This window comes from Rousettus aegyptiacus, unplaced genomic scaffold, assembly GCF_014176215.1.
Source record: "Rousettus aegyptiacus isolate mRouAeg1 unplaced genomic scaffold, mRouAeg1.p scaffold_m13_p_1, whole genome shotgun sequence".
In the NCBI taxonomy this organism is placed as follows: Eukaryota; Metazoa; Chordata; class Mammalia; order Chiroptera; family Pteropodidae; genus Rousettus; species Rousettus aegyptiacus.
Window position 1 is genome coordinate 153,451,126 of NW_023416284.1, and position 9,149 is coordinate 153,460,274.

Here is a 9,149-nt window from a genome sequence, read left to right on the forward strand (position 1 = left end):
TATAAAATAAACTTTTCATCTCTGCACTCCCATAATCAAGAATGTAGTCTAAGTTCCTTAGTGGATATTATTGAAGATTTCAGCTCCTCAGTTCAGCCTTCAAAGTTCTCCAGATAACTTTTTTGTTTTGTGCTTATTTATAACACCTACTTAGCACTATTTATAACACATAAATCTAGTCATTCAATAAATGTTACCTATTATTAAAGTATCTCACTGAGTTTCTTCATTAATTATGGAATGTTTATACTCCATCAGAGAAATCTTTCCTTATTAATTCACCATTTAACTTTTTTCCACATCTCTTGGAAATTAATATCTTATCTTTTCTTTACCAGACCATGTCTCTTCTTCTTTCGAAATAATCTTGTTCTCTTAAGGTTCACACTCTAACATTTTACTACTCACTATCCACTTTGATGCCATTGCCTAGTGAAATCCAGTCCATCTTTCCTTATTCACTGAAAACCTGAGCATCTAGCTCACTTTCTTCTCCCCCACTACTATTATGGTCATTATTTTTGTCAAATCCCACACTCTCATAGAACCAGACCTGATATTCTCACTTTTCAGTTATCTCACCTCCCTTCTAAAGCTTTATTCTTTTAACCCCAATTTGGCCACTGACTCCTGTGCTTATACATGTGAACTTGGCACATATTCTCTGAAACAATAATTCCAAACAACTAATTCTGACAATTACTTCTTATTTTTCCAGTTGAATTATTGTGGGTGTCTCACTCCAACAATTATTTAGTTCCACTGGAACTCATTTCTATTGATTCCATCAACAGCCCCCTCATTCCCTCACTTTCCTCCTCAACCCAACACAGATTTCATGCTGCCTCAGAGAGATCACTCCTTTGCACACACCCTCAATTCTCTTGCTCTTCTGTTTTTCTTCTGTAACCTCTTACAAAACCCCAAGTCAAGTTAAATCCTATTTATCATCTACCAGAGCAATCAATCATAGCTAGAGAAAAACATACATCTATGCTTAGATTTAATTTTAATTTTGTGACTCAAAATGTCCCGAGAACTTTAAACATTCTCTGGAAATTTTACTGTATTTTCCTGACAAAATTGCTTTTCCACTATTCGAAATAAATATCACCTTCTCTAAAACATTTTTCTGGCTCTCTAAAGCTGATTTTATTAACCCTCTCTACAATAACATTCCATTCTAAGCACACTTACTGCTTAGAACTGTAATTAGCCTTTTTCTCTTCTTAATCACTTTGGAATTTGACTGAGGATTAAATTATTTCTGCTCTTCAGTTTATGTTACATAATCATCAATAACCTACAAAGACATCTCTTGTCCTGTTTGTTTTTTGTTTGTTTGTTTATTTATTTAACCCCTTTTAATTGACCATCTTCATAGCCATAAAATTCCACACCAAAGGACATTGTTTAAATGTGTTTTCATTATCCTTTTATTTGTACTGTAAATGGGCATTGTTACTCAGTGTGCATGTATTTCAGTTTACATGTATGGTATCATTATAGATTTTTTTCTGTTTCTTATTTTTAAATTTACTCAACAGTATATGTTTTAAAGATGCTTTCATGTAACTTTGTTAAATTTAATTCTTTGTTTCTAACTGTGTTAAAGCACCTCTCAGTGTGCTTCCATGATGATAGAAGCTGTATTGCCTCCAGTTTTCTATGAAGCTCTCAAGAGCTTAGGTGAGGCTGTCTTGGGCATAGACAATTGCTCGCAGCAATTTGATTACATATTGCCTAATTGCTTTCCTGAGTGATGTGCCTTTCAATTTATGTGTCTGTATAGATTATGTTTCTTGAAGGTAGAGTGTCTTACTTATTTTTGTGTCCCCCCTGCCTAGCACAATGCAGAGAAAGTAATGAGTGCATATTTAATGCATAAATGAGAGGGACCAAGATAAGCCAGTCTGTTTCATTTCCAAACGCAAATAGCCTGATGGGATATAAACAGGATCCGTATCACATCAGTTTACCTACATGGAGAGTCCTCTTTCAGTTTAGCAATGGTGGGAAGCGGGGGAGAACAACCGCTATTTAAAAGCTGCCAAAGTTTAGGGACTCTGTGTCCTGTCTTTGAACTGCTGTTTCTGCAGAGGAGTGGAAGTGCTTTGCATTATTCTGAGTAAAAAGCTCTGGGAAGCTTCCTTCCCATAATTGTTCCGAGAGCCAGCAAACTGGACTTCCAACGCCACTTCTCCCAGAAGTCAACATCATTTCCTTTCTTGTCCTAGCTTCCAGTTAAAAAAGAAAAAAGAGAGAAAGTTCCTGTTTGTGATGAACGGAGGTCAGGTTTCTCCATGGGAATGTTCGTAATGAATTAACATCCTTCTCCAGATAATGTCACAGTGTCATGGAGCACGTTTTACTTTCTACTTAGGGTTCCTGCGTGAAAATGTGCACAGCCTGGGATATTCATTAGGAAATGAAAGACTTATGGCAATTCAGAGGTCAGTGCCAGACTAATTGAAAGATGATCGTTGGTGGCTGTTTAAAATAAAATGACACAGGTTCCTGGCATGAAGTCAAGGCTGCAGTAGTGAGTAGTGTTTTCAAGCTAAGTATTTTCAATTATTAATCTATGTACCTAGCGATTCAATTCAAAATATATATTTTCAATTATCTGTGCCTAGAAAAATTTTTAAAAATCTAAATAATAAAATCCATCATCTGTTGTAATGTCTACATTTTAAATTTCCTACCTTACTTACTAACTATGAGAGGGATTAGATCAAACTAAATATCTGACCAAGAGTTTTGCATTAATTTTCAAATTACAGTGATCTCCAGGAAAGCCCAGTAAAGGATATGGAATTTTAGTTTTCCCACGAGTCCCAGCAGGGTATTTTTTTTTTCCAAGAAGAGTGTTATAACATATAACAAAATGAAAATATACTCGGAGAATTCTATGTCGCAATAAGCACAATTAACAGTACAACAAAAGATAGCTTTCCCAAAATATGTAATCGTATTCTCTACAACTTTCTCTTAACATGAGTAGCTTACTGACTGATCAAAATATGCATTAACAAGAAATATCTCAAAAATTCCCTCTGAAAAATCATCAATCTCTGATGTTGTGATTAGTCATCACATATCATTTGGTATCAGAGGGAGCTGCATCAATGTTAAAATTAATGGCTAGTACTTATTGAATGAATAGATATAGTTCTAATAGATGGTTTTGTGTGGGCTGATTTATTTAATCCTCCCCAAAACCCTATCGAGTAGCTATGAACATTATATTTGTTTTATAGATGAGGAATTCGGGGTACAGCAAAGATAATAATATGTTTACAATTAACAGGGAACTGAGCTAGAATTCAACATTTAGCTCCAGAGTCCACATGCTTATCCATAATAGCATGATGAATGCATATCAAAAACAATATTAAATTTTGAGAAATTTTCCTTCCCCCTTTCTCTCTTCTTCCTTTCCCACCTTTTTCCTTCTCCCTCCTCTTTTTTTTCATTAAATATAATTTAAACATCTAATAAGTTTCAGGAATTCTAAGGTAAATGAAATGTAATCTCTAATTATCAAAATATTTGGGGCTCAGTGAGATAAACAGATATACATGTAAGCAAAGGTAAAATACTTCAATACCCACCAAATGAGGCAGCATGAAAGAACCTAGTTGGCTCAAGGAAACTGGGAGAGGGATTCCAGAGATAATACTTAACCTGGACTCAAAGACTAAATAGTAAGTGTAGAATTGAAGGAACAGGGTATTGTCAATAGAAGGAGCAGATTGTGTAAAGTCCAAGAAGTTTAAAATTTCATGGAACTTCTCAAATACTTCGATGTGGCTTCAGTACACACAGCTGGAGGATGAGAATAGATAAGTGATAGCTATACATGCAATAAATTTTGTGGTTTCTCTTTGGTCACTTGATAATTATCAAATTGCAATATTTTAAAACCACTGTATGTGTTTCTTTATAATTTAGATAATAGATATGCTATGAAAAAAGAAATTAATTCTGCTTAAGACTCCAGTCAGCTTTGTGCCAACATTCATATTTGTGGTCCTCATAGTAACCCTTTGAAGTATATAATACCACTATTGTTATTTTACAATTCAGTATAAAGAGGTTTAGGGAGGTAAGATGGCTTGGCGAAACTGACATTAATGCTAAATGAGAGCACCAACATTTTGACTCTTGATCTAGTTCTATTTCCTGTCATCACAATCTGTGGCTGGACCAATGCTTTGTACCAAATCTTACCAACACACTAAGATTGGCAGAAAAGAAAAATAACAGGAGTGTGAGTATCTGATGCATAAATTAACCACTATATCAGTTCTAGACTTCTTGTTATGCGATGAAAACCTTTTTGTTTTAAAATGACAAAGCAAAATACAAAATAGCCAATAGTCACTTAAAATTGAGATTTTATTTCATTTCAGGTAATATTATCTTAACATTTCTGCAGCAATGGTATTTGTTTTTCTGATTATTATCTGACAAAATATTTTTATTAGCTATTTATGTTAAGAAAAAATACTTCAGTCTACGGCCATGCTACCCTGAACACACCCGATCCTATCTGAACTCGGAAGCTAAGCAGAGTCAAGCCTGGTTAGTACTTGGAAGGGGTACCACCTAGGAAGACCAGGTGCTGTAGGCATAAAAACAAAAAAAAAGAAAAATACTTCAGGTTAACAAATTTGGAAATCTAATGTATAGCATAGTGATTATACCTAATAATACTACATAATTTACTTAAATGTTGCTAAAAGAAAAGATTTTAAATGTTCTAACTACAAAAAATAAATGATAATTATGTGACAAGATAGAGATGGTGGTGATGTCATGGTGGTAATCATTTCCCAATATGTAAATGTATCTAATTAATACATTGTACACCTTAAACTTATACAATGCTATGTGCCAATTGTATCTCAATTGAGACTAAAAAAAAAGAAATATTCTTCATAAAAAAAGACAGTACAAAGGATATATCTCTTGGGAGACGTCGTAGTTCAGGCCGCCATAGCAGAATATCATGGACTGGGTGGCTTAAACAACAGAAATTTATTTCTCAAATTCTGGAGGCTGGGAAGTTCAAGATCAAGATACAAGCAAAGTAGTCTTGATCCTAAGGTTCCTTATCTTGGCTTGTTAGGTGGCCATCATCTCTCTGTGTATTCACATGACCTCCACTCTGTGCTTACTCAGAGAGAGGGAGTAAGCTCTATGACGTATATTCCAGGGCACTAATCCTGTCATGAGGGCCCACCCTCATGACTTCATTTAACCCTAATTACCTCTGAAGGCCTCATAAATGCCAACACATTGTGGGTTAAAACTTCAACACATAAATTTGGGTGGGACACAAATATTCAGTTCATACAAGAAAAAATTCTGCATAAGTCTTTTGCATTTCTGCATTTTATGAGCAGAGGCACTGACATTTTCCCCCGCCCCAGGCCATTCTTTCAAAGTAGTTGCAAAGCAAATAGCTTTAGAAGACAGAAATAATGTATCATTTTGGAAAAGAGAACAGTTTTACTTACTGTGCAGTTTAATAAGGATAAAGCTCTCTCTGAGGCAGATTTGCTTGCAGTCTATTGTAAAAGATCAGAATGTCCTTCCTGTAACAGTACCCAGTACATACTTATTGAAGTATGATTCCCAGGTTTTTCCCTGAACAATGAACTGAGTGGTGGTGCCTCTGACTATGATATAGAAGAAAGGAAGAAGAATCAGTTTTGTGGGGAAAATCATGAGTTATTTTTGCCACATAAAATGGAATTTCCTATAATTATATTGAAGTAGAAATATTGAGAGGGTAGATTCTGGAGTACGAGGAAGAAGAAGGGTCTAGATAGTGTTCTGATGATCCATTGCTTAATAACGAAATTTCCTAAACTTAATAACTTAAGACAAGAGCAGTGTGTGTTTTGTTTCAAACCTGCAACTTGAGCAGGGTTTGATGAGCAGGGCTTGTTTCTGCTTCATTTGGCATCAGCTGGGGCCGCTGGAAGGCTGCAGGCTAGAATCATCTAAAGCCTCAGTTACTCACATGTCTGGTGGTTGATGATAATGGCCATAAGCCATGAGTGGGGACTGGGCCAGAACTCCTACACATGGCCTATCCATGTGGCTGCCTGACTTCTGTGCAACCTGGTGACTGGGTTCCACGGGTGTACATCCCAAGAGAGAGGTAGAACCAGGGTAAAGCTGTGTCATCTTTCCAAACGTTTTCTCAGGAATCCTACAGCTTTGTTTTGTCTCTGTATTTACTAGAAGTGAATCATTAAGTTTGCCTCATTTTCAAAGGGAGTGGAAGTATAATCCATCTTTAGTAAGAGGTGCATCAAAATATTTATGGATGTGTTTTAAAACCATGACAGCTAGAAAAAAATAAATTTGGAAATCATTGGTACATTGATGACCTTTATACCCACGAAAGGGGGTGAAATGCTTAGAGAGGGAATGAAGTTAGAAGAGAAAGAAAACCAAAGAGTAAACCCTGAAAAACACCCACATTTCATGTCTGTCTTAGGAAGAGGAGCAGAAAAGGGACTGAGAAGGAAAAGCCATTGAGGTAGAGGGAAGGAAAACCAGAAGAATGCAGTTTTTTGAAAGCTAAGAGGCCTAATTGAACTCACCTACTCTTAATTTCTTTCCCCCAAACAATAATAACTGTACCTACTATACACTTTAACTACTTTCGCAAAGTAGGGAAAGCTATGTTAAGGATTGCTGATGGCTCAGACGAGTCAAGTAATTGAGAGAGAAAACTGGTGACTATAAGACGAAGATTGTTGAGGACTTTGACAAGAACAATATCAGTTGCGTAATTGCAATACAAATCTGATTAGTCGACTTAAAGAACAAATTGAAAGGTGAGAAAACAATTATTTTTCCTTCTTCTTTCATATGTTCTGCACTTTACAAGGCCCCATGGTGTGATGACATAGAAGATAAGGAGGGAGAGTTTACAGAAGAGTGTAAGCGTATGGGAAATAATTAGGATGGGGGATTTATTTTTGGTTGTGGTTGAGAATAACCTGTCGGTGCATATTGGCTATATTCTCTCTGAATCTCACATTGAATTTTTGATGGCCACACTATCTCCAGTTTTAACACAAATGTATGACTATACATTGATTCTTAGGACTGACTTTTAAAGTAGTTCTTTGAAAGTATCTATATTTTGATACTGACAGAATGAGACACTATTTATGCCATTACATTGACAGCAGGAAACTTTCAGTGAAGAGACTAAACTGAAAATAAAACAGGATATTATTGACTACAGGGGATATTCTCAAAGAAGAGCAGAGATAAGATCTTACTGCACACAAACACATTTTCAATTGTTAATTTGTGTTAAATTTCTTTTTCATTTTAAGCAGAGAAGAAATAAGCAGTTCAAAATGAAGTTTATAAAGATTTCAACTTTTTTTTTTTTAATTTACCCTTTAAAACTATACCAAATTAGGTCAATCACATTTTCCAGGTAAGAATATTAATAACAGCTACCAGTACCTACTTTCTAGTGATCACAAATCTAATCTTACTATTTCCAATCACTTTTAAAAATACTTAATATTAAATCTCATCAATGCTATGAGTTGGGTTCATTCTACAAATGAGAAAACTGAGGCTCAGTAGGACCAAATAACTTGCTTAGAGTGAGACAAGAAGGTGGCGGAGCCAGGTTACTGAGCAGTTGGTCTTGGAGTCTGGGCTTCCTAATCACTGGGCAGACTGCCCTTCTAAAACATGCTCGCTTACCAGAAAAGGAAAGCCATCTGCATATTCTTTTCAACAAATTTTTTTTTTTTAATTAAGTGGCAAAATAAAATTTTATTGTAGTATTTAAAAAGTGCAACTCTCAGCTAAGAATAGATTGTAAAACTCTCAGCCCCATGGGTGAGTTCTTTCTTTCTTTTTTTTTTTTTTTCCTTAGTGTAGGGAAAAAAAAAAAAAAAAACATACTGAAATGCTCTAATTAAAAATACAACACAGTGGAGAATGCCAATTGCCTCTGTACTTTCAGAGAGCAGAGAGTTCTGTCTTGAAGGCAGCTTTGTTTGAAAGACAAATACTGGGAAGGAAAAGTATTGGTAAAGTTTCATCAGGAGGCAAGCCCTGTTTTCTGGGCCATCGGCCATCTGCTGGTTCTCAGAAATATTAATGATGCTGGCTTTCTCCAAATTTAAGTTAAAGGAAATTCATTTGAAAAAGTGATATTATTTATGCCACTGGGGCTAAAACTCTGTGGAATTACGATAAGAGCCCTGATTGCTTAGCGTAGCTGGTTTCCGTGTTCAGCAGTCCACTGGCATGCAGCTAGGAAATAATATTCAATTCAAGTCAATAGAAATATATTGAGCAACTGCTATGTACTACCACTATTTTTGGTCCTGGGAATTATAAGATGAAGGAGACAAAGTTCCCTTACTGTCTCTCTAATTGCAATAAAGATAAGTAAACAGGTAGTTAAAGTATATAGTAGGTACAGTTATTACTCTTTGGGGAAAAGAAATTAAAAGTATGTGAGCTCAGTTAGGTCTTGAACGATAAATATTCACATTTTGTAGTAGCTAGGTGGACTAGGGACAGAACAGACATTCTGTTGGAAGGATACGTGAAGTTTTGAATGACAAAACAGAAGACATTCTCATTACGGTTTTAGTAAAATACACATTTAGTGTAATATAGTCAAACAATATTTAAATAAGTAAAGAAATCTAAAATCTAGGCTGTGGTTTTATAGTGTAGCGGTTAGCACATGTGTTTTACATGTAGAAGGTCCTGGGTTCACGCCCCAGTGGAGCCAGGGTCCAAGGTCTACAGCCATGCCACCCTGAACAAGCCTGATGTCTCATCTCAGAAGCTAAACAGGCTTGGGCCTGGTTAGTACTTGAATGGGAGACCACTTAGGATGACCAGGTGCTGTAGGCATAAATAATAATTTTAAAAAAATTTTTAAAAATCTGAAATCCCAATATTCAGAGAGAATCACTCCCATGTTTCTATTAGGGAATCACCAGAAGAGTAACACTAGTGACTTTTCTCCTCACCATTCACTCTTTTCTACAGATGAGAATTGTTTTATAATCAGACAGAGGCTTTGGTTCAGTTTATGTGATTGTCCAGGAAGTGTTCAGCACTTTTCCTGCTTC

The 9,149-nt window shown here is 35.7% G+C and overlaps 2 pseudogenes; both read left to right on the plus strand.

Annotated features, from left to right (window-relative positions):
• Positions 1 to 4,517: 4,517 nt before the first annotated feature.
• Positions 4,518 to 4,636, plus strand: LOC118607028 (annotated as a pseudogene).
• A 4,176-nt stretch (positions 4,637 to 8,812) lies between these two features.
• On the plus strand, positions 8,813 to 8,928 carry LOC118605106 (annotated as a pseudogene).
• Positions 8,929 to 9,149: the final 221 nt, after the last annotated feature.